Source organism: Otolemur garnettii, unplaced genomic scaffold (genome assembly GCF_000181295.1).
Source record: "Otolemur garnettii isolate 467f Iridium unplaced genomic scaffold, OtoGar3 scaffold00002, whole genome shotgun sequence".
In the NCBI taxonomy this organism is placed as follows: domain Eukaryota; kingdom Metazoa; phylum Chordata; class Mammalia; order Primates; family Galagidae; genus Otolemur; species Otolemur garnettii.
The window spans coordinates 4,339,306-4,364,391 of record NW_003852397.1 but is presented as its reverse complement, the minus strand read 5'-3'; the positions used below and the strand labels follow the sequence as shown (position 1 = coordinate 4,364,391).

The 25,086-nt window shown below is 45.5% G+C and overlaps 1 protein-coding gene across 1 annotated transcript in view; it reads left to right on the top strand.

Annotated features, from left to right (window-relative positions):
- Positions 1 to 2,091: 2,091 nt before the first annotated feature.
- Positions 2,092 to 25,086, top strand: part of SCML4 (Scm polycomb group protein like 4) — a 117,697-nt gene continuing 94,702 nt past the window's right edge. Inside the window, exon 1 of the mRNA XM_003781577.3 lies at positions 2,092 to 2,270. The gene's annotated coding sequence lies outside the window, so the exon portion shown is untranslated. The remainder of the gene's footprint in view (positions 2,271 to 25,086) is intronic.

The following is a 25,086-nucleotide window of genomic DNA, read 5'->3' as shown; positions in this document are numbered from 1 at the left end:
AACCACAGCGCCAAGGAAAATTAACAACGTGGCACAACCTAAGCATCTTGATCGCGGGCCAGAGTGGGCCAGAGACCAGCAAGCCCTAGAGAGATGTTAGCTCAGAGTGGGCTCCTTTCCTTAACACACCTTAGTTAATACCAGTCATACCACCAAATTTCCTTTTTCTTACCTATTTAGCTTAAGTTTTTCTTAGAATTAAAAACATTGAGGATTTTAGAAAATATTTATTTAATTTCTTAAGGCCTATGGTCCTGGTTGTATAAAGAAAGAAATCCAATTAAATTATATGTGTGTGTGTGGAGAGAGAGAGAGAGAGAGAGAGAGACAGACATATATAAATATTTTTTATGCAAGCCAGGTTTAGTTGATTTCAGTTTTAGGCTTCATTGCCAAATTAACCTGTCAGATGACAATGCCCACATCCCAGACACACCCAAAGGACAAGCCACAACAATGGCACCTCTGGGAGGTTGCAAAGAAATATGGACTCCAGGATCAGACTCATAAACTCACACAGAGCTAGGTAGCAAAACCAATAATTCCCTTCATTTGGGTAAATTCTGTTAAGCCATTTTCCTCTTTTGTAGGGCTTGGAGAATATTTTTGATTACTTAAGAAGGATTTATTTTATTTTCCAAAGAAGCATTTTAAAGCGATCACTGGCCTAATAGCTCAGCCCATTCCAGGTGCTTTGCGCCTGTAGGAGTGTGTGTGAGGCCACAGGTGTGAGCACAACCCCCGCAGTGGGAAAGAGGTGCTGGCTAAGTTTAAATTATTCTTGTTTTCTTTCCTTCTCCTCTCCCTCCTCGTCCTTTTTCTTTCCCTTCTCCTCCTTGTTATTCTTCTTTAATGAAATCACCTTATATGAAAAGAACAAAATACAGAACAACAAAATTTGATGATTAAAGGAACTAAAGTAGTAAATGACTTCTTGCTCAGTACAGAAAAGTCTGACTTAAAAAAAATTAATTTTTTCCTATTTTCAGAATCCCAGAAGAGAGATTTCTTATTTCTTTCTAAGGTGACTCTGCACATATATTCAGAAAAACCTCAAGTTGTAATTGCATTCTTTTCACTCTCAGTAACTGGCCGATTTACGGCCTACATAGTAATTAACCCTAGCTGATGTTTAGTCCCGGCTAAATCTGCTTGCTGCTCACCCCTAGAGGTAAGCCATGTATTTGTAGATGGATGTTTCCTCTTACAGGAGATACCTGAGAGTACCCCAATATCCCAGAGTGAAAGAAATGAGCAATGAAGAGTCTTTACCAAAAGAAAACAGAAAAAAATTCCTTTCACTGGGTGTATTTGATTTGCCACGGACAATGCAATGGAACGTGGGAGATGGATAGTAGCCCTTCTCCTGTGTGAGGACCATTCCACCCCATGGGGGGCCCAGATGTGTTGAGGAGGGTTGAAGTGCTTGGGCATCTGCACACAGGTGTGGAGCCCAAGTCAGGGTGTGGTTTTACACATGTTGAAGGTAGCTGAAGAGTTAATACGTGCAACCATGGGTAAGCACGCTGCTCTGGCAAATGCACAGCCTCTCCTGAACAATGATGCCATTGCAATATTTCTTTTTGTTTTATTCATCCAAAGTCAAACATTCACTCTCTCAGATCACTAATATATCTCCTAAGCCCAGCATTGGCCCGTACTGCTGCAGGACTGGGACAAAGAGATGATGTTACAGTCTGGTTTCTATGGCAACAGAGGAGGGGTAATGAAAACTGAAATGTTGGAAACACCCATTCTGACAATTGTGACATAATTCAGGTTATTACAAGGACGTAAGTACCAAAGAAGCAGAAGTATCATTACCTTGCAGCTCATGTCGACAAAAACAGCTCCCCCGCACATTTCTCTTAGTTGGGCTGCTAGGAGGAAGGAAACAGGAGAAACACACACACACACACACACACACACACACCCCAACCTCGTTTTCTGCATGTAAAATGTGTGTGTTCTTTAAAAGCCAGTGGTTGGCTGGTTTTCCGGACATGATGTGGTTGAAGCTGTCATCGTAATGGAAATTCATTGCTGTAGCTATGGTAAATCGAGTTTTCTGCTGTGCTGAATGCATTAGTCTAATGAGATGTTTGCAGCCGGAGAGCAGGGCTGCTGGAGACTAACTGTGAGCTACTAACACACGGTGGAAGATAGCTTTTGTAATACTCGGTTCGCATGTGCTGAAAGTCATCTGTCTTCTGAGTCAACACTCCTGACCTGGTAGACAACCTGATCAGGGCTCTGGTGAACAGCTGTAGGTAAGGCTGTGCTGTTGACATGGGATCCTTCTCTTTTAACAGTCAGTATGACAGGCTACCTGTTTTAGTTTTTCTGGGTTGCATGCCTGTGTCTATGGCAATGCGCGCATGTCCTGCCCCGAAACCACTGAGCCCAGTAGGTAAACTTTAGTTCCTCCTATGCAAAATGCAATGGTTAATTTTCTAACCAGATCTCAGAGGAAAAGATGTAGCATAGAATTATATAATTTATGAATTTCGGTTACGTACACATCCATTACTCTTTAACCCTGCACTTAAATATGTACGAAGTCATTTTGTTTTCTAAATGTGGACTCAAATAACTGTCTAACTCACCCCTCCTCCACCCTCCCTGAGTTAATTTTGCTTTGTTTTGTTTTTTAATTAAAAAAATTGTAGTATGCCTTGGGATAAAAAATATTTATCTAAAATTTGATTATTAAAAATGGTATGTTATGAACATATAAAAATGTCTTTTAACTGAATTTTATTTTGAAAATCCCGGATGGAATGTTTCACGCGTCTTTGTGCTGGCTAAGTTACCAGGCATAGATGAAAATAGTAATTATTGCTAGTTGTTGGTTTTAGTTTTGGGAAGGGGAACAGGTGACTGTTAAGTGTTCCAAGCAGTTTTCCCAAGTTCAAATACAGTCACCTCCTTCCCAAATGGAGCACTGTGTGTCTTGAGTCAGAGTCCACATGTCCCCCCAGGCACAAAGTGTCCCATCCAGGGTGCTTGCCGGCTGGACAGGACCAGCACGTGAGTCTCAGCTGCAGGCTGCTCAGTCCTTTTGCTGACAGTTGATGTGCTGAGCCAAAGTTCTCTCCACTGTCAGTGACAGTGAACGAGAGGTAGCTCATTGTGTTGTCTCTGGATTCCATGACGGTACTTCTTAGACAATCAGTAGCTTTCTGAGAAAGTGGCTTTGTAGCTGGACTCAGAGACAGGGGGAGCTTGAGAAAGTAATGCAGGTGCTTCAGGATGGAGGTTTTTGTTGTGGATTCTGTTTTTCTTCACTTTCAACCAGAGGAATTATTTTGGGAGAGAGGGGGACATAGCTGCTTTTTTTCTCAATACTTTTTCTTTTAATAAAATAGAACACAGGAAGTGAAAGCTTACAAATAAAATAACTACCAAGGAATTCTGGGTATGGCAAATCACCTGGGGGGCACGGTATTTGTGTGGAGTGCTTCTTGTGTGGTTTGGTAGAGCTAGCCTGGGAAAATGAGAGGCTGCGTGGGTGAAGACCACCTGGACAATTAGTACCGACTGAGTGACTGTCGAAACAAAACGTCACCGCAGAGCCTTCAGTTTTAGAAGTTGTTTGGTGGCTTCAAAATCTTTCCCTTGTAAGCATATTTGTGACTGATTTTAAAAAACATGAATGTTTTCTTTAGCTCTTTACGCATGTGGAGGAACGCTAGTATATTTTGGTAAATTTATCAGCCTACATGATTTGTGGAATTATAAGAAAGGGACAAATTGCACAAAAATCCAATTCTTTTGTGTTTGATATGTTTCCATTTTTTTCCCTGTGCCACCAAAATCACTTTTATTTTTGGTGCAAAAAAAGGGAACTACTCAGTAATAGAAAGACAAAGCAATCAGAGAAACAAGAGTAAACTGCTTTTCGTTATTTCTTGTCTTCTGCGGCTGTGTTTTCGAGGCTAGGGAGACCAGCAGCAGGAGTTTCACTTTCTGCTTCTCAGGCTCCTGGGGCGGAGGGTGACCGTTGTGCTCCAACAGACAGGTAAGCAGAGCAGATAAGCCGCCAGAAAACAACCCAAACCCAAATACTGACACCCTGCTTTGAGAACGTTGAATAAACACTGCCTACTGTAAAAATTCAAGCAATACCCCAAGGTACAAAGATAGTATTTTTAAATTTAAAAAATTTTAAATGATGGAAAAACCACAACCACATTGCCTTAAACCTTTCATCCTGGGGTGACTTTTATTTGTGTTTTTTCAATCTAGGTTTTGGGTCTCAAATTCTTAAATTCAACAAGTTTAAGGGAACATAACCCAAGTTCTCTGAAATCCTCATAAGGAATGCCCAGAGAGGACTAACCTTTAAGTGAATCTGGGGAGTTAAATTTTAGGGTTTTTCGTAGTTTTTCTGTTCATGATTTTGCGTGGCCCGAAGACCCATCATCATGCACACATCCACTCATCCTTCATTCTGGGCACGTTAGAGCAACATTTGGTCCGTGCAGAGGTGGTGGCTGGGGCTGGAAAATCATTCCTGGGGGCCCTGTTGGAGGTCTGGGGAACAGTTTTTCTCCCCAAGTCTGTGCCCCACCTCCAAACCCAATCACATGGGGGGATTCCTGGGAGCTGGGCTGTGCTCACCACACCCTGCAAGTCTTGACCACAGTGGGAGGGGACACTATTCCCCCCCCCCCCAACCTTGGGAGCTTTAAAATTCCACTCACCTCCAGTTAATCCTTCCATTGACCCCTCAGGTCTTATTTGGGGATGAAATGGGGGGAAGGGGAAAGGGAAAGGAGACGAGAGAGGACCCTTTTTCAATCTAATTATCAAGGATCATAAAACCTGGTCTAACATTTTGGGGATGAAGTTTGTGAAAGCAATTCCTTCTGGGGTGATCGCACAACCTTCTTTCTTTGGTGGGCAAATCTTACACTTCTAAGAAGGTGCATTTTTAAAAAATGTCCCCTTGGACACCTTATTTCTCAATCCTGCAATCTCCCAAAAGACTAGTTTTAGCTTTACACACTTTTTTTTTTTATGGCTTTGTTGCCTTCAAAAGCAAACAGGTGAAGAAAGAGGGAGATTAACAACAGCCCCGGGAGAAAATCAAACCGTTTGGTATAGATATAATCTAACAGAAGCCACCAGGGTGTCTAGTAAATTACTCTAAATTTTAATTAATGACTCACAAAAGCCACACCACATGCTTTAAAAATTACCCTTTTATCAATAAGGTGATAATTAACTTTCTCTGGAATTAGCAATTCTTTCAGCCCCGGGCAGTATGCAGCCTAGTAAGTTCTCTGGAATGCTGCCAGGTTTTAACAATTGGTCTTTTGGCAAACCTACTGGATTTTAATTCAAACGTCTAATGTGACATTTTCCAACGTGATTCAAAGGCTATTAGGGTCGCTCCAATCATAGTAAAATGTCTGCGGTCACAGGAGCAGCTTGGAACGTCCGGATGCATCCGAGGGTGCCGTTTGCTTTTTCTGTATTTTTCCTTTTCTACCCTGCCCCGCCCCCTCTGCCTTCGCGAGAGCCCCGCGCTCTGGTCACTGCGCTGCATCTCTGCTCCGGTCCCTGCTGTAAGTCGCAGCGGCGACCCCGCATCTGCCCGCACACCCCTGCGGAGTGTGAGCGCTGTGGCCGGCAGCCCACGGGTGCTAAGCGTGTCTCATTGTTGCGTTCATCTTGGTTCCTTCTTCGTCTTTCTGCCAACTCTCACTGCGTGTGTCAGATGCCGAGCTTGGAGGAAGCGGAGCTTTGGGGCCATCTTGGACCTTCTCACAGAGCCTCGCAGTGCAGCTCGTTCTCACGTACACACCTTGATGTCTGCTGAAGCACCAAGCAGTCAGCATTTCAGAGTGGCCTGCCCCAAACCAACCCCTCCCAGACACCCCCACTTCCAGCGCTGCTGGTCACTAGTGGGTGACACTCAGGCACAGCCCCTCGAGGGCACTGCTATTTGGCCACAGTGGCCAGAAGGGGCTCCTCGCCCCCTCAGAAGCCAGGGCCCTCTGGATTCTTCCGGCGGTATCCTTGCTGCCCTCCGAGCCAGGGCGGGACGCTGGCGTTGAGGCTTTCCACTGTGGGGAAACACGTCACAAGAACATCCTTGCCTTCGGGCAGGTGGCGTGACCAGCAGCAAGGAGAATTTGGGCGTCCTAGAATAAATCAGCACTCAGCACTCAGCACTCAGGGGAGGCCCTTCGCTCCCACAGAGGAGATAAAACACCTCTTGCTCCTTGGGATGATCGCTTCTCAAGCTACTCTTAGGACAGAAAGGAAGTTACGACCCAGCGGCAGTTCTCTCAGTTTATATTAGGCTGAAAAGTCATTGCACTGAGTCTGTCTGACGCTGAGGCCATGGGCGTATGTCCTGAGATCCACACTGCAGATTTCTCGGGCGTTGTTACTATACACCAGTTGCACCAGTTGTGTTGTGCAGGGAGTCCAGTAGTCTGGAACTACCTTCACTCCTCTGGGCTCTCCCATCAACTCAGACACATTTATCTACGTTTTTGTTTGTGGGCGGCAGATGTACTTTTTTTTTTTTTTGGCATCTGCATTTATTGGTAACGGAACTCAATTCCACCACTGCTAATTTTCAAGAACGATTTTTGCACGTTCCTGCAGCCAGGCTATAGCAGCCTTTGGAGAAAAAGGCTGAGTTGAAGAGTGGCCTTACTTCCATAAGGCGCACAAGACCAAGAAGCCAAGGAGTGGAGCTGGCTGTTCTGGGAAATTAATGTGTCAGGGAAAATTAGCGGCACCACTACGCTTTGAAAGGTGGTAATGTTGAACCAACGCTTAGCCCTAGAATGGTGACTCAGTTTGGGGGAGCTGGATATTTGGTAACAAAAGCCCATGTCCTTTTTCTTTTCTTGTGCTAATCATTATATAGCAAGAGCCCTTATTCTTTTTGAACAGAAACTCAGGGCTGGAAAGTGATTCTAAAAAAATGTACAGCCTTTCATGAAAATGGGTACTTACCTTGGGGACTAATGCTGAGCTGGGCAAAGCAAAGAATTTTCCCAGTTGGGTCTAACTCCAGCCTGGGGAAAGTGGCACCGAGTAAAGAAGCCAAGCACACAGGAGGGCTGTTCCTTCTTCCTTCCAGTGAGGACTGAACTGTCACCTGTATCACAGGCAAAGTTCAGAGAAGATCTACAGTAGCTATGAGTAGCACACGGCTCCCAGCTCATAGACCTTACAGGACTTTTCTTTTGGGTTGAAGAAAAGACTTTCTCTTTTCCTTTCCTCTTTTGACCACAGGTCATCCTGGGACATCATCGCTCTGATGAGAAAACCAGGGTTGAACACTAAGGAGTGTGTTTTTCCCTGGTGGCCAGAGCCAGGCCCTGAGCCCTCCACCAGGCGGCTGGAACGCTCCGAGAGGCCAGGTCGGAGGCTCTGCCTTGGATGCAGCCTTCCAGTCAGCCTGTTGCTGCCTCAGCATTTTAATCCTATTTTGACAGGCAGCTTTTGCCTTGGTGAAGGAGGAAAGGAAGAAGTGAAGAGAAAAACACAAGGTGAAAGCCAACTCAGGGGCATTCATGCCTTTGGTGTTGGAGACAGGATTTGGAGGTCACGTAACTTAAACAATTCCTTTGGGCCTCACCACTTCTGAGCTATTACAGGACTTTCCGAATCTTTCTCGTTCTTTGTGGCCTTCCAAAGAAGAGGCTGACCTCTTTCCTTCACAGTCCCCTGGATCCAGTGCCCTCATTGTTGGGGAGTCCTGGTGATGCCAAGGCTTTATCAAACAATTAGCTATTAAGACATGCCATTTGGCTCGGCGCCTGTGGCTCAAGCGGCTAAGGCGCCAGCCACATACACCTAAGGTGGCGGGTTCGAATCCCCAGCCCGGGCCCGCCAAACAACAATGATGGCTGCAACCAAAAAATGGCCGGGCGCTGTGGCGGGCGCCTGTAGTCCCAGCTACTTGGGAGGCTGAGGCAGGAGACTCGCTTGAGCCCAGGAGTTGGAGGTTGCTGTGAGCATGATGCCATGGCACTCTACCCAGGGGATAGCTTGAGGCTCCGTCTCAAAAAAAAAAAAAAAAAGACATGCCATTTATTCCCTCAAGAGAAGAACTCACCAGTGTTGTGTGAGGCATTGAGTTTACTGATCAGTAAAGAGCTCCACTGTGAGAATAGATTTCTGTCATTTTTCAATCGTGAGAAACCTGTGGTCATGTGTTAGGTTCAAGCAAGGTTTGGTTTATGCTGTTGCCGTTGGTCTGTGCTGGAGGAGTTTGCCTTGAGAGTTAGGGGCCAAAACCATGGCCATCCCTGCATTGTCCTTTGTACTGGGACTTTTCCCTTTTGAACGCCAAAAAGACGCTGAAGCATATTTGATTATATCACTGTCAATACCACATTTATGAAAAAAGACCTTCAAGCAGAAAGCTGCCAGTAGCTTAAAATTGGGGTGCAAGTTATGAATCATAGAAACAGTGAAAAAAACTGGGTTTTAATACTTAAAATCACCCCCAACGGTGTGAAAACACAGCTCTTGTTGTGAATGTTTATAACATAATTAATACTAAAGACTTAACATAAAAAAAGAGGGCGAACAGCGGGTGGGGTTATGTTGGTGCCTGATGTAGAAATGGTTAATTGGTTCCACAGTGAGGAGCTGTACAACTGTGTGTCGCCTTCATGAGACCAGGTGATATAAACTCTCTCCAGGGATGTAAGTAGGGACTCTGTGGGAGGGGGGGTGATTCGCGGGAGAAGGTGTGTGGGTCAAGGACAGGCAATGCTTCTTTCCTTCTAGGGCTTTCCCTTTCAGTTAGTGGTTACTTGGCATGGAACTCAGCCAGGAATAAAGTGACTAAAGGTGCTCTGATAACAGAATAAGACAAAAGTCCGTTCACAGAGGTTTGTCTCCTACTCATTTCCCTGGAGGCAGCCCCAATCTCTGTTCAGGCCCAGTGCTGAAAAGCTGTGTCCTTATTAATTGGCTGGAGACCAGGGTAAGTGTGGAATAAACTGGGAGTATGATGTAAAAATAGGCATTTCTAGGCACAGGTTATGTCATTGTTTTTATGACTCTATTTGACATTTTCATGCCTAAAGGGGAAAAAAATTCTGTGGGACCAAAGACCCAGCTGGTCCTTATAGATTTTTAACAGCAGGGAGAGTAGGTTACAGAGCTTCCGGGAGAAGTTGAGCCAAACTAAGCCACCCTCTGGCAGAGATTTCCTGTATTCTGCTTGTGTATTTTGTGGGACAAGTTTTTTATTAAAAAAAAAAAAAAAACTTCAAGTAGAAAGCCGTTCTGCTTGTATAAGTTGTCCCACAAAGTATAAGAGCAGAACACGGGAATGTCTCTGTGCGGGTCAGGTTCCAGGCGTTTTCTTTCTCATCCCTGAGAACAGATTTAGGATGGAGTAAGGAGAATTTATACTCCAGGGATCCACTGAAGTCCCAGAACATTTTCCAGCCAGCTCTCTCCTCTCAGGAAGCTGGAAAGTTAAAATTATAACCAAAATAATGAGCTTGTGGGAGATGATCTGACATCCAACGAAAGAGTGAAAAGCACAAACCTGTCCTCCCAGATGTGGTCTCTAAGCGAATCTCAGATTCTTAGATGGAATGGGTTTGAAGGCCTTCCTCCGGCCAAGGCTTAAACCCTTCCTTAGTGTCTCTGAAAAATGTAGACTCCATACTTCCATTGTAAGGGCGCTCCAATTGGTAGCAAAGACATGTTCACCCCACCCACTAGGAATTCCCCCAACTTTCTTCTCCAGTAACAACTTCCTCCTGAGTCTACTTTGGTGCACAGGGCTGCCCAGAATAAATCTAAGTGGAGCCACCTGGATTCCAATTCAGAAAAGCCAGTCTAATGGCTACCAGTGTGACCCAGGGCAAGCACCTTAATGTCCTGAGCTTCCCAGAACCTTTCCACCCCCCTGGTATTCCCTATCAGTTCCCACTGCTGCGTGGTTCGAAGGAAACAGTACTTAGGGCCAGGAGTGGTGGCTCACACCTGTAATCCTAGCACTCTGGGAGGTGAATACATCGCTTGTTCTCAGGCGTTCAAGAACGCCCTGAGCAAGAGTAAGACTGCTGTCTACTAAAAACAGAAAAACTAGCCACGCCTCATGAAGAGCACCTGTACTCCCAGCTACTCTGGAAATGAGGCAAGAGGATGGCTTGAACCTAGGAGTTTGAGGTTGCTGTAAGTTGTGATACTACATCACTCTAGCCCAGGGTGACAGAGTGAGACTCTCTCTCTCTCTCAAAAAAAAAAAAAAAGAAAGAAAGAAAAGAAACAGTATTTGGGCAAGGGAGTCATAAATGATAAGTGCTAACTACGCATTTGCACTTATCAAGCATTCTCTGCTCAGGGAAGCCCTGACAGGCTTCATTTTATTTGTCTTGTTTATCCCACACAGGAAGTCAACACAGGAAAAGCTATTTTTATCTCTAACACACAGATGGAGAAAGTGAGGCTTACTTGTTGAAGGCCACATGGCCGCCTGAAATCCTCTGCATCTTTCCTTCTCCAGTTTGAGGAGGGGACTGGGGCACCCGTGTCCTTTCCCCGTGAGGGCTGCGGAGAAAGGGCTCTTTCATGCTTCGGGGCCAGCTGCTCCCGCTCCGCCTGGCTGGGCTGTTCCAGGTCTGGCAGGTTCCAGAAAGGAAATGATTCCCTGGCGTTTCCACTTGGAAAGGCATTTTGAGCCACAGTAAACTTCTTTAAAGCAGTGGGCTCTCAGTCTTGTCCGTCTCAACCCCCATTTTTATTAAATACTGTTTAGCAATCCTGAGGTGAAATTCCCAGAAAATACTATATATACCCCACCCACACCCATACTTTAAGGAAATGTAATATAACATCATAACCAAAAAATAGAAAGAGGAATGAAAACGAATTCATCTCTGCTTCCAGGGCAGGTGCCCAGTCTGGACACAGTGAGGTGGCCAGGTGCTGACGCCTGCCCTGAGAAGCAGGGTGTGGGCCTCCCCTTCAACATAGCCTAGGTCTGGGGGGAGCTGGTGACTTAGGTAACACCAGGTGCTGTTGCTGCTGGTGACATGATTTTCCAAAATGGTACTTAAGTCTTGGAACTCTGAACAAAACAGAGAACAATCTTCCCTTGATTTATGCATTAACTGTATTCCTGGAAAACAGCTGAATAGGAACCCCTTGTTGTCTATACATAAACTGAAGTAAGCCCTAGGTTGAGAACTGCGGGGTATTTTTGTATGGTGAGACAATGCCTTTTTTCTTTTTTTTTTTATGAGACTGCTCTAGCCATTGCAGGACATCCAGGCCCCCTGGCCTCTGCTCTCTAAGCACCAGTAATGCCCACTCTGCCCCAAGGTTGGACCACAGAAGGCCAACACTAACACATTTCCAAAATGCCTGTCTGCAGAGGACGTTCCCACCCTGCAGAGCACTTGTGGAGCAGAGCAGCCGCTCATTCTGCTCTCTCCCACCTCCCAAACACTCCGATCCATTGTGGCTTAGGAAGAAGATTGCTCTGCTTTGCCACTTCCCTAGATGATCATTCTGCAGCGTCCTCTCAAAGATGATGGCAGAAATTCTGGGGAACTTTTTGCCTTCTGGGAAGATACTTGCTAGCGAATTTCTTTAAAAACTGCAGCCTCGCGGTAAAAGAGAAGATAGTCGAGAGGCTCTGGAGGATGAGACACTGGGAGGAAGAGGGAGGAAGCACGGAGGCACCACGCAGGGGGTGAAGAACCCATCCTGGGAGTGGAGCCTCCAGTCCCAGACACCCCGGCTGACGCCGTGGACCACAGACAACCTGCCCCGGGGAGCCTTTCCTGAATCCCTGACCCACAAAATGACGAGAAACAACAAGTCGCAAAGTAGTAGTCGCAAACTACTACTATGAAGTAGTTTTTAATGCAGCAGCCAATACTTACAACACACAGTAACAGTACTCTTCCTGTTGTATTATGTATTATTATTATTATTTTTTGATGCCTAAGAAAGAAGAATCTGGCTGAGCATGGTGGCATGAACCTGTAGTCCTCGCAATCTATGAAGGGTGAGGTAGGGGGAGTCGCTTGAGGCTGAGAGTTTGAGGCTGCACAGTGAGCTGTGATTGTGCCACTGCATTCTAGGTTGGGTGACAGAGCAAGACCCCATCTCTAAAACAAACAAACAAAAAAGTGTGTTTTCGGGGGGAGTGCTATTTTAATAAGTGTGTATGTAATTTCACAGTTAGTTTTTTATAGCTATCTTTTTGACAATAAATATGTGATTTGAATTTATGTATGACAAAGTTGCACTTAAATTTGTATTTTTAAAATACATAGGCCGCTGAAAGATTCAGTTAAATATTAATAGTACAGGAGGTATGTTAGGGTTCTCCAGAAAAAGAGAACCAATAGAATGTGAGTGTGTGCCCATGCGCGCAAAGGGACTATTGTAAGGAATTGGTTCACGTGATTATGGAGGCTGAGAAGTCCTAAGCCTGCAGCTGGCAAGCTGTGGGCCCAGGAAAGTCCATGTATAGTTCATTCCAAAAGCCAGCAGGCTTGAGACCCAAGAAAAGTTAATGTTTCAGCTCAAGTCTGAAGGCAGAAAAAATAATTGATGTCCCAGCCAGAAGGCAGTCCAGCAAGAGGAGTTCCCCCTTACTCAAGGAGGAGGGGTCTGCCTTTTTGTTCTTTTTGGGCCTTCATTGCATTGGACAAGGCCCACTCACATTAGGGAGGACAATCTGCTTTGCTCAGTTCACCAATTAAAGTGTTAATCTCATTCAAAAGCACTCTTGAAGATACACTCAGACTGTTTGACAAATACCTGGGCATGCTCTGGCCGGATCAAGTTGACACATGCAATTAACCATTAGAGGTCAGGTATGGTGGCTTATGCATGTAATCTCAGCACTGTGGGAGGATTGCTTCAGCCCAGGAGTTTGAGAACAGCCTGTACAGCATAGTAAGATACTACCTCTAGAAAAAAAATTTAAAAATTAGCCAGATGTGGTTGTATGCACTGGTGGTCCCAGTTGCTCTGGAGGCTGAGGCAAGAGGATCATTTGAGCCTCAGGGTTCAAGGCTGCAATGAGCTGTGATTGGGCCATTGCATTAAAGCCTGGGCGACAAAGTTAGCCCCCTCTCCCAAAATTAACCATTAGAGGGCGTATTCAGACAGGGCAAATATTGCAAGTGTTATTGGATCTGAAGTTTGGTAATCACTGCTTTGAGCCCTAGTCTCTGTTATGGAGGGTTTGGTGCAGAAACCCTGAATGGTATTGCCCAGTTCCTCTCTGGACACTGTGAGATTTTGATCTTTTTCATGTCTCCAGGGAAGATTATCTCTCATTTTCCAACCAGATACTAGAAAACGTTCCTAGGGGTGACTAGGACCTTGGTGCTGAGGATGTTTGAGCCACCCTTTAGATTTCTAGCTCCAGTCTTGGAAGAGAGGGAGTTTCTCAGCAATCCACACCGACTGCCCCAGGCTGCTCAGAGTTCTGCATTTCAGGCTCCTTGCTGGCTCCCACACAGATCTGATGTCATCCAAGCCTGGTCCTCTAGTGGGAGAAAGTCTGTCCTGAAAGTCAGAGTTGTTGGAAACTTTGCCTCACTATTTAATGTTACGTCCTGCTCAGTGGTGACACAGATGCAACTGCTCAACAGCTGAGCTGGGATGTGTAAGATCCAATTGCACAGGAGCTAGGACAGCCATGTCTCACAGCCATGAAGGAAGCTGGATATGTCCCTCCTGGGCCCCTCTTTTTTAGATGCTGCTGTGTGGCATCATCAATTTCATTCACTCACAACTTACTTTCTGTGAATTTATGTCCAAACTGCTTCTAGAAGCAGGATAAAAAGTCTTTAGGTCAGGAGTTTTACCTCTTTGGCCTCTTTTTTTTGAGAGAGTCTCACTATGTCACCCTTGGTAGAGTGCTGTGGAGTCACAGCTCACAGCAACCTCAAACTCTTGGGCTTAAGCGATTCTCTTGCCTCAGCCTCCCAAGTAGCTGGGACGACAGGCGCCCACAATAATATCCAGCTATTTTTTGGTGGGAGTTGTCATCGTTGTTTTAGCAGGTCTGGCCAGGCTTAAACCCACCAGCCCCGGTATATGTGGCTGGTGCCCTACTCACTGAGCTACAGGCGCTGAGCCTCTTTGGCCTCTTTTAATGAGAAAATCAGTGATAGGCGCGTCAGTGGGACTGAAGAAGACACATCTTTCCTCTAGGCTGGCGCCTTTTGACTGGGGGCATCTGGGGCAGCCCCCAGCTGACGTAAAGTGCTGCAAACCAGTATGACGTGTTGTTGCCCCCACCCCTTGAATGTTTTAGTGTAGCAGGACTAGAAAGAGAACTGGGGCAGGTTAATTCAGAAAGCTCTCCAAGTGCTAGGCTCACAGGCATGAGCACCATGGCTTAGCCTTTAATCACTTTCTCAAAGGCTCTGTGTCCAAATACTGTCACCCTGGGGACAGGGCTTCAACAGGTGAATTTTTGAGGGTGAGGGGGACACACAATTCAGTGTTTGACAGTGCTTATTTTGGCATTTCATCTGTTTTCCTCCATTTCTCTGTAAACTGTCATTATCTGTGCCTCTTAGCCCTTAGCAAACACGTGCATTTCTTTGAAGTTAGGTTGGTCACATTCCTGCTGCACTCACTCCAGGTGGCCAAGGGACTTCACAAAGGTTCCAGCTTTCTCCCAGGGCAGAGGAGGGGATCTAATGTCTCCATATACCTTTTAAAGGGAAACTAAAATCTCTACTTACCTCTTCCTTTCCCACTCACTGACACAACACCCCCCCTCTCCCGCCCCTCAGCTGTGCAAGTTCACAAAATCCTGGAAACTAGGGAAACCCAACAAGGGGGTGGGTAGGTGCTGGTGGTGGTGATGTTGTACTGATAGTCTAGCACCCCTAGAGCTTATGCTTGCTAAGCAGCCCCCACTGTTCAGTTCTCTCTCTCTCTCAGTGGGATGGACACAAGACCCTCCCCTCCAGACGTCACGATCTGTCCTAAGAAGCTTTATGAACCAAATGGGAGAGAGATTCTTGAGGATAGGGATTCTATTTGAATGAAAATTATTAATCCAACTTTCGTCCCTTTAATTAAGTTTTCTTGAACTCTTCAACCTGGGGTTTTCCTTCAATTTTTGAGAGATTAACATGTTGAAATGAATAATAATTATTGTGGTCTGAATTTTAAAACTCTGATGTTCAGAGGTGCTGGATTTTATCACATGAGGTGGTTACAAGGCTTCGTTGCAAGAAGACCAAGGTGCCCAGCATTAAATGGCTTTCTGCAGTATCAATTACAGTGCCAGGGCTGGTACAAAAGTCTTGCATTCTTGAGTCCCAGGCCAGAGCCATTGTCAACTTTAGCCCATAAAGTTTTCTTAGACACCCTAATTTGAGGATGGGCAAGATGTGAGGATGGAAAAAGGAGAAGTTTAGAAATGTACTATTTGTGACATGTGACTCAAATACACTCCTGGGTATTTGGTAGTGTGGTGTCAGTTGAATTTGACCTCAGTCTGTCACAGTCATGGGCAACATCATAGGCTTTGAGAGGAAGCATCAAGAGAAACAGCTTGCCTTTGGATCAGTGATTTTCCTGGTGACTTTTCTTATCCACATGCCTTCCACCTGATGCCTCTGAGTGAAGATTTCCAGGGACTTCTGGGCCCCACCCAGTGTGGGGATGGCCAGAGTAAGAAGAGTGAGAGTGAGCACCCTTGGCTTTGGGGTCTTTACCTCATAGCAGCAGCCTCCTCCTTCACACCACTCAGGGTTGGGACATCATGAGTTTGTGTGTCATCCTTGTGTAGGCCCATGCTGATCTCTGTATCACTCCGACTTTTGTCCCTGTGCTGCTGAACGAGCGCACAGCACAGCAAGATTTTTGTGTGTGCCTCCAGAGCAGAGGCCAGCGCCCACACCGACACAGGGCTCTGCCCTCTCAGCCTGGTGCAGCTTCTGCTTACTAATGGTGAGGGTGTGGTGCCTGACATAGCGAGGTGCCCACGTGTTTTCTGATGGATCAGTGGGTGTGTGGACAGAGAGGGGACTGATGATAAGGTCAGGGGTCATGTACCTGAGGACTTGCCTGACCACTGCCTGAGTTCCAGTTTAGAATTTCAGCTGTTCAAATGGACATTTCCACCGACCTGTTCCACAAGAGCCCTAAACCCAACATTTCCAAACTGACCCACCATTTGACCCCCTCGCCATGTCCCCTCCTTCTCCTTGATCTAGTCTTCATATAAGGCATCACTGCTTTCCCAGCTATCCAGGATAACAGTTGCAGAATCCCAAACTCTCCTCACCCCACTGCCTTCAAATTGACCAAGTCTTCACGAATGCTGTTTTCAAAAACGTTTCCTGCACCCCCTCCTCTGTCAGCTTGGCTGCCCTTGCTGAGGTTCATTAGCTCTATTCAGGGGGGCCCGCCTCAATGGCCTTCTGCCCACAGTTTCTCCTCCCTTTAACCTACTTTGCACATTGCACCGAGGTTACCTTTTTAAGACCCAGATCTGATTGTCTAGTCCATTTGTTTGTTTGAGACAGAGTCTCACTGTGTACCCTGTGTAGAGTGCCATCGCGTCATCATAGCTCACAGCAACCTCAAACTCTTGGGCTAGAGCAATCTTCTTCCCTCAGCCTCCCGAGTAGCTGAGACTACAGGTGCCCACCACAACACCGGACTAGCTTTTCTACTTTTAGTAGAGACAGGGTCTCACTCTTGCTCAGGCTGGTCTCGAACTCCTGAGCTCAAGCAATCCACCTGCCTCAGCCTCTCAGAGTACTGGGATCCAAAGCATGAGCCACTATGCCTGGCCCTGATTGTGCTGCTGTAACAACTCATATTGGGTAATTTATAAACAATAGAAATTGATTTTTTAGGGTTCTGGAGGCTGAGAAGTTCAAGATCAAAGCGGTCTGGTGAGGGTTACTCTCTGGTTTCAAGATGACCCTTGTTGCTGTGTCCTCACCTGGGGAAGGGACAGAAGGGCAAGAGAGAGCACTCCCTTCTACTTCCCCCACTTGATCTAAGATTGAGCCAAAAGGCCAAGAAGGGATCCCCTTCTACCTTCCTAAGAGTGCTAATCACATTCATGAGGGCAGAGCCCCCTTGTCTCAGTCACCTACACAGCCACACCTCTTAATGTTGCTGCATTGGGAATTAAGTTTCATGAATTTTGGAGAGGACAAGACCATTCAAATCCTAGCACTGATCTACACTCCATTGCTAAGAAATCTGAGACAGACTCCATTGTGTACATTAATGGCTGCCAAGTGTTTTGCTCGTGTTCTCCGTTATATCATCTCAGTGAATGTATTTATTTATAATTAATTATAAATCATTCTTGAGTATATGTCCCCAACATATGTATATTCACAGATTACATACACATTGCTATCTTGATGCATTATACGTATTATAAAACATATGCAAAAATTGAAATTGAGGTGTCAGCTAGGCGAAAACATAAATACATAGAAATCAAACCAAATAAAAAGCATATGGAAAAATAGAAATGAAAAGGCTATGTGAGCGTTTTGCCTCTCCTCATACATTCTGAAGGCCTGTGTGCTTTTTCGTTTTATCTCCCCCATCCTGATTCTCTGATTTCTCCATGTTACGAAACTGTTTTCCAAGACCCAGTCCACACACTCTCCCTGGACCCTGATTCTCCACACAGACTTCCTCAGTGCTGCCTTTACATGTATATAAAGGTATTTAGATCCTAACCCTCTCTGGCTGTGTGATCCGAGAGTATCTTTCTGGAGGACCAGGAGGGAGAAGGAAGAGGTTGGGGTATATATCGCTGTCACTGCCTCCTTTGTGCATGGTGGTAGTCATGTGTATCTTTCCTTCCTTGTCAAACATTCCAGAGAGGGATTTTTCCCCCTCAGCTTTCCTCTTCCTCTGGGAAAAGTGCATCTCCTACAGAGGAGGTGGAAGCAGGCAGTCAGACCAACACAAGGGTGGGGAGTAATTGCACAAGATGCACAAAAGTAAACTTAATTCTGAATATCAAGCAATTAGGTTAATGTGATTTAGAACAACATGATCAGTGAAGTTTGTGTTTATGCCCCCCTCAGACTGTAATTAACTCATGGAAGTGCTGGAGGTTGTTAAATTTTAGTAAACGGATAATAGAACTGTTCTTTGAAATAAAAGCAGTGACAACAACCTAGTCATTTTACAGCGGTGTGAATGGAAGATAATTACAATTGGAGACAGCATAGCCCCCTTCCAGCACAAGCACACCAGCCGATTGTCTTCCAGGGAGTTGCTGTGAGCGCAAATAGGGAAGTTTGTGTGTGGGGCGGGGAATAGTGAAGCATCCTCATGTAGCCGAGGAGCGTGCCATAACTCACTTCTCAGATATCCCCACCAGTGTCCTACAGGGATTGTGCTAATAAATATGACGATAACATTGTAATGGGACAAGAAAGGCTGACGCAGCATTTTGTTAATTTGTGTTCAGCGTTAACCAAGAGCTTTGTAACCCCCGAGCAATGACACAGGAGCATATTGGCTCCACTGTAGGCATTTTAATTAGAGGTCCTGGGAATTTCTGTGCTGTGGAACCTGAGTGAGACCTGCCCCCCACCCCCACCCCAAGTTTACCCAAGGCGAGTTTTCCTCCTGGCCCTGAAGGGCCATTAAAAGGTATTGCCAGAGGCTGGGGTCTGGGGGAGGGAGAACAAAGTTTCTAGGAGGAGGGGGAGGAAGAGAAGGAGGGGGATGCCTGTGGGCTGGTATCCAACAGCAATTAATTACTCAGCTGTCATCACCCAGAGCCCACGTTTTTACAAAGTGGTGGCAAAGATCGACAGAAATGGCTGGACCTCATGACAAATCCCAAAGCATTTTAAAAGGGCTCTTTTTACTCTTGTTACCTTTTCATAATTTGGCTTAAATACGATGCAAGAATAAAGACATCATAAATCAAAAGCTGTTAGCACACAGAGCCTCTGAAATGTCTGGGTATTAAGCAAAAAAAGCTTAGGAACATTTCACCAAATGATTTTCCAGTCCCCTAATACCCATTTAGATTTCCCTCCTCGCCCTTCCCTAGTGCCGATCCCATTCTCTGGCTGCCAGTACTTCAGAAGCAGGAGCACCCGAGCCAGGTGCAGGCGGGCTCTGAGTCTCCAGGGTGGGCCTGATGCTCGGCCCAGCTGCAGGTACCATAAGGGTGAAGAGCCAAGAACCAAGAGAAGCAGATGGCAGCTATCCTTGGCTCAGAGGTGTAGCCCCAGAAGTGGCTGGGCCCATGAACCTTGGGCATCTAACCCCATCTCTTTCCTCTTTAGTCTTGGAGCTTAGGTGGGATGGTGGGATTATTTAAAAGTAAGGGGCTTACTGCCACTATCCAAAGCCAGACACTTCTGCGACAGCTGAGTGCCATCTTTGGAGGCCCAATGCTAAGTCCTGTGAGGCCCAGGACAGAGTAGGGGGCCCACTGGGGCCAGAATTAAAGAGCAGAACCATCATTTCTCTCTGGGTAGTGGTTGGTCAACAGGGCTCACTTCATCAGTGGAGAAGTAGACACCAATCCCTATGTTACTTATATTTGTTAGTCAGTTAGTGACCTTGACAAGTAACTGAGCGCTGGTGATGGGCAGGGCACTCGGAATAACTTACCCTGACATGCAGAGTGACAAGGTCATGTGAGCCTCCACAGGGACCAGAACTGAGCCTCCTGCCCCACAAGGGTCACCTCCTCCAGGAAGCTTCCTTTCCCTCCTCCAGCCCATGTGCCACCCTTGGAAGGCCTTTCGAATCTGCACCCCTGCCCCCTATTCCCTCAGGTTGGGGTTTAAATATCCTGTGTGTGGGATGTCCCCATGCTTCTGCCTCCCTTCCCAGCTTACACAAGGTGTAGCACTGGTGTTCTGACAGGCTGCGGTTTGAATTGCAGCCACCACCCCGCCCCCTTCCCCCACCTTCGGGGTGCAGATCGCCTGTTTCATCTCCGGGAGCCTCAGCCCCCTCACCCTGCAGCCCGCTCAGCCTTCTTACTTCTCAGCCCCCTCACCCCCCTCACCCCTCAGCCTTCTTAGCCCTCAGCCATCTCCCCGTGGAGATGATCGTACCTGTATCACAGGTTGTCATGCGGAGCAAAGGAGCAAGTGTTGGACGCTCTGATTTTGTTTTATGGATCATCAGGCTGAGTTCTTGCTCCCCGTTTATCAGGAAAAAAAAATCTCTGTTCAGACTGTCTGACCCTCTTGAGTTGACCCTTGAAGCTGGAAACTGCCTGGCCCCTCATTGTGTGGGAAAGCAGATGAGGCAGTAGGCATAGGCCCCTCCGTGGCACCCCCTGACCTGGGGATAAATCCCATTTTATTCACCCCCCCACCGCGAGGCTGGTGGGAGTATACAGATCAAACTCACAGCCTTTTCTGTGTGAACCTTCAGCTCTCTTGCTCTCTCATGCCCGGCCAGTCCTGGTTCTCCACAGAGACGGGATCTGTCAGATTTCAATGCCATTGTTCTTATTATAATTAGGCGTATCATATTTCAGACCCAGGCTGGATTCTCAGCGGGTCTCCTTGCCAATATCCGAGCCAATATGTGCACCTATAAAACAGCTCACACATACGTAAAACTTCACTGCGCTCTTTGCTGAGCTAAGTTGGAAAATTTAGTTTATAAGAACACAGAGTCAAGTTGAAAGTGTGGCTTTGGCTGAATCTGGGCATAATTGGGGATCTCAGTGTAGTTTGACAGCTTTCATCTGACAGAAACACCAGGCCTATAAAATTAGGCCAGTGTCAGAAATTCAAGGTGTTGTATTAAATATTCCTGCGGTGGCTGCCAGTCATCACTTTTATTTAAATGGTGGTATTAAAATGGCAGGATGTGATGCTTGCTCTAAAGGGGCTACAATCTGCACCTTCTTCACAATTAGTGAGAATAAGCATGCTGCCACAAAAGGTGGTAGCTCATGATTTCCCATTCATTCATTCATTCATTTATTCATATTTTCTTGATATCTGTTGACATCCTTGTATTTTAGGCACTGGCCTGGAAGAAAAGATAAGTAGGGTGTGATCCTAGCCTTCATGCAGCCTAAGGGGTGGTACACATTTTCTATAAAGGGTCAGATGGCAAATCTTTCCTATTTGAGGGGCCATTTGGTTTTGACAGCATCACCCTCCATAGCAACACCATGTCTCCCCTCCTCTGACTGTCCAGCTTTCCCACCTCGCTGGAGCCACTGGCCCCTCTTCTCTCCCTCTGCCCATCAGCTCCTTTTGTGGAAACAGGTGGCAACGCCCGCAGCATGGGCTGCCCGGGAGGGTCAGCTCTGGCTCCAGCTGATGCTTTAGAAATGTTAGGCCCACTGTCCTTTCCTCCCTCTCTTCCAAGCTAGCCTGTGCCCGCCTCCTCCTTGAACTTTTATCTACTCAGCTCTTTCTCTTGAACATTCAGTCTTTCCCTGTCTTGTTATACTCTCTTTAAAAGAGGGATGAAAAGAAGATAGGCTGGGCACAGTGGCTCACGCCTGTAATGCCAGCACTCTGGGAGGCTGAGGCGGGTGGATTGCCTGAGCTCAGGAGTTTGAGACCAGCCTGAGCAAGAGCGAGACATGTCTCTAAAAATAGCTGGACATTCTGGTGGGCTCTTATAGTCCCCCTACTCAGGAGGCAAAGGCAGGAGATTGCTTGAGCCCAAGAATTTGAGATTGCTGTGAGCTATGACATCATAGCACTCTACCAAGGGCAAAATAGTGAGACTCTGTCAGAAAGAAAGAAAGAAGTAAGGAAGGAAGGAAGAAAGGAAGGAAGGAAGGAAGGAAGGAAGGAAGGAAGGAAGGAAAGAGAGATAATAAAAAAAGAAAAGAAAACATTTGATCAGACATCTTCCTCTAGCTGTTATTAGTTTTCTTTTATCCAAATGGTCCCCAGCTGCCTTCCCATCCCCTATTACTTCTTTGCTAATTTCTTTGTTGTGCCTTGCATTTCAGAGACAGGTTGTGCTGTGGAAAAGGGGGTTTTGGGGGACAAGCACACAGGTCCACATGGCCATTTTCAGTGGCATAGACTCTGGGCAACCGACATAGCAGTGAGGTCTTCACCTTTCAATGGGAACAGCGAGTCCTCCCTCAGGAGGGAATTAGGAGAATTCAGAGAGTGGTCATGGAAAAATGAAAGCTCAGGGGCCTGTGTCCTCAGGGAGGCATGGTGGATATATGGATAGGGAAGGATAAATAGGGTTACTGTTCCCCAAGTTACCTCCTACAGCTCTCTGAGTTAGAAAATATGCCCAGACATTTTTCTTTTCTTTTTCTTTTCCATTTTTGCTAAGACTTGGAATAAAAACTATTATGGGGTTCTAGTCATATTAAAATGGGTAGGCGCTCAGGTTGATTTTATTCATTCATCTAGTCAGCACATACTGAGTCAGCCAGCTAAGTGTTCATCCCTGTGAAAGGCCTGGGGTACAAAGATGGAAAAGATGAGCTCCTTCCCGAGAGAAACTCTGGTTCTGTTCGGGGTGTAGAACAGAGAGGATGTCAGGCTACACTGAGTCCCTTGTACTATGAAGACATCTGGGGAGCACTGTGGGAAGGTGGGTAGGGAGTGCCCCTGCTGGGAGAGGAGGGAAGCCTGCCAAGGAGACGCCCTCTGAGCTACCTGGAAGACTGATCTTGAGTGTCCCAGGGCAGAACAGAGAGGTAGGGGCAGGATGGTAGGAGGTACAAGAGGGAGTGCTGTCTGTGGGGCAGTGAGAGCACCCCTGGGTCTGCACTGCAGTGAGCAGAAAGATAGGAGAGAAGGCTGTGGGGGAGAGAGGTGTGAGTCCACTTTGATCCTCCTGGACAGATAAAAGGAATTTTTCTTCCCTGTAGGGGGGAAGTGGATTCCTCCTTGTAAATCCAGAAGATAAGGCTAGGCCAGGGGAGAGAAGTTTCTGGGAAGCAGAGTTCAGCTCAAGATTAGGAAGAATTCACAATTAGTCTATTCCAACATCGCAATGCGTATCTTCCAGGTGTGCAAGCAGGAGCCTGGGAGGGCAGTGAACTTGAGGGTGCAGCTTGTGGACCAAATATAGAAGGAATGGGAGGAGGGGTAGTGATAAGCCAGGCTTCTAGCCCCGGGCCCTATCTCCCTCTCACTTCTCAGGTCTCAGCCTTAGGCTGGGGAGTGGGCTGCCCAGGAACCTCAGTTTTTTTGTTTTTTTGTTTTTTTAAATTAAATCATAGCTGTGTATATTAATACTATCATGGGGTACAGTGTACTGTTTTTATATACAATTTGAAATATTTTCATCAAACTAGTTAACATAGCCTTCATGTCATTTTCTTAGTTATTGTGTTAAGACATTTATATTCTACAATTATAAGGTGATCAGATTTTAACATTCGGGGGTTCTAAATTAAAAATTTGGTCTATATGGAGCAACAAAAATTTTCATAGAACACAAAAATAGTATTGTAATATATTTTTTAAATTTCAACCTAAGTACAATTTACAAATATAATACATTAAAAAATTATGTATAGTATTATTTTACTCTTTGGCATAGTTCTCATTGAGTGAATTTTTTTTAGTAGATTGCTGTCATTTAAAAGGTCATGAAATTTTTCACAAGAATTTGTTAGATTATGTTTCACACATAAAATGGCTTTCAAAGTCTCAACACTTAATTGTGATTTTTCTGATGTCCACACTTTATTTACCGTAGAAAAAACACGTTCAGTCGCAGCATTAGTTCCTGGTAAAGACAGCACGTATCCCACAGTTTTTAGTGCCTTATTGTATGGAACATGGTTTGTTTCAAAATGATGAAATATTTGGAACCATTTGTTCTCTATTGTGATTTTTGCTGACGCCCAAGATTTAACCTTTTCCTTATCAATATATTTTTTTAATAATGATACCTCGTAAGTGGTTAAGTGTCACTTTCAAGGCCAGTGCTAGACTTTTTCCCGCCACTATAAAATATAAATAATATGAGTACTGTCTGCTAAATTCATGAAATAAATAAATAAATAAATTACCTAAATTATCTGAATAAGCTGATTTGTTGACATCACTTGTTGAACTAGCACTAGCGTGCAGTACGATGTGTATAGTCTGAGAGACAGTTACAAAATGTGTGACTGAGAGACAGTCCAAACAATGGTGGTTGAATTCTAATAACTGATCAACAATGCGAACTTTGATAAGCAGTTCTCGATAATCAGTTCTCAACAATTATTTGTTATTATTAAAGTTTAACATTATAAAATTAACAAAAATAATATAAAACTCATATCCTGGCAAAATAGCCACATGGCAGCCGAAAACCATATATTCCCTTCCCGTTCTCCCGCTGTTCCCTAGCTTGTCATGCATTCTTTCAAAAAATTGGGACTTTTTAAAAATGCCACGGGACACAGGACAAATTGTTAAAAATTGGGACTGTCCTGCCAAAAGCAGGACATCTGGTCACCTTATAATTAGAAAGATTCACATGTACCCTTATAAGATGAACCATAGGCGTGATCCCACCAATCACCCTCCCTTCACCCATCCTCCTCCTTCCCTTCCCCTCCCTCTCCCCTTTCCCCATATTGGGAACCTCAGTTTTGCCACAACTCTATCCTTTAAGACATTTTTTTATTTTATTTATTTATTTATTATTATTTTGAGACAGGCCTCCCAGAGTGCTAGGATTACAGGTCTAAGCCACCAGGCCTGGCCTTAAGATACTTTTTTAAAGTCGGAACCGGATAATATTCTTCAGTAGCAGCAGTTTGGAGGGCTAAGCAAATTTTTAAAATTAAGTAGGGGTGTGTATTATACACATGTATACACATAGGTAAAAAATATTGTGTTTTGATTTCAAATATTAGATCCACAAAACATGCTGCAATTTGATCCTGGCTTGCATTTTCTTCAGACCCAACCAGATTCTCCTTTAGGCACCCCACATCTGAAAGGCCGAAATTAAAATTGAGACCTGGGACATTGAGAGTCCTGCCCGCATCTTGCGCTCCCATGGGGGTGCCTGGTGTCATGTAACTATGGGAACCGTTCTGGGACTTATTTTGTAGCAGATTTTTTTTTAATTATATTTTTGAGTTATATGAATTGTATATACGCACAAAGATTCATGTTTAAAATG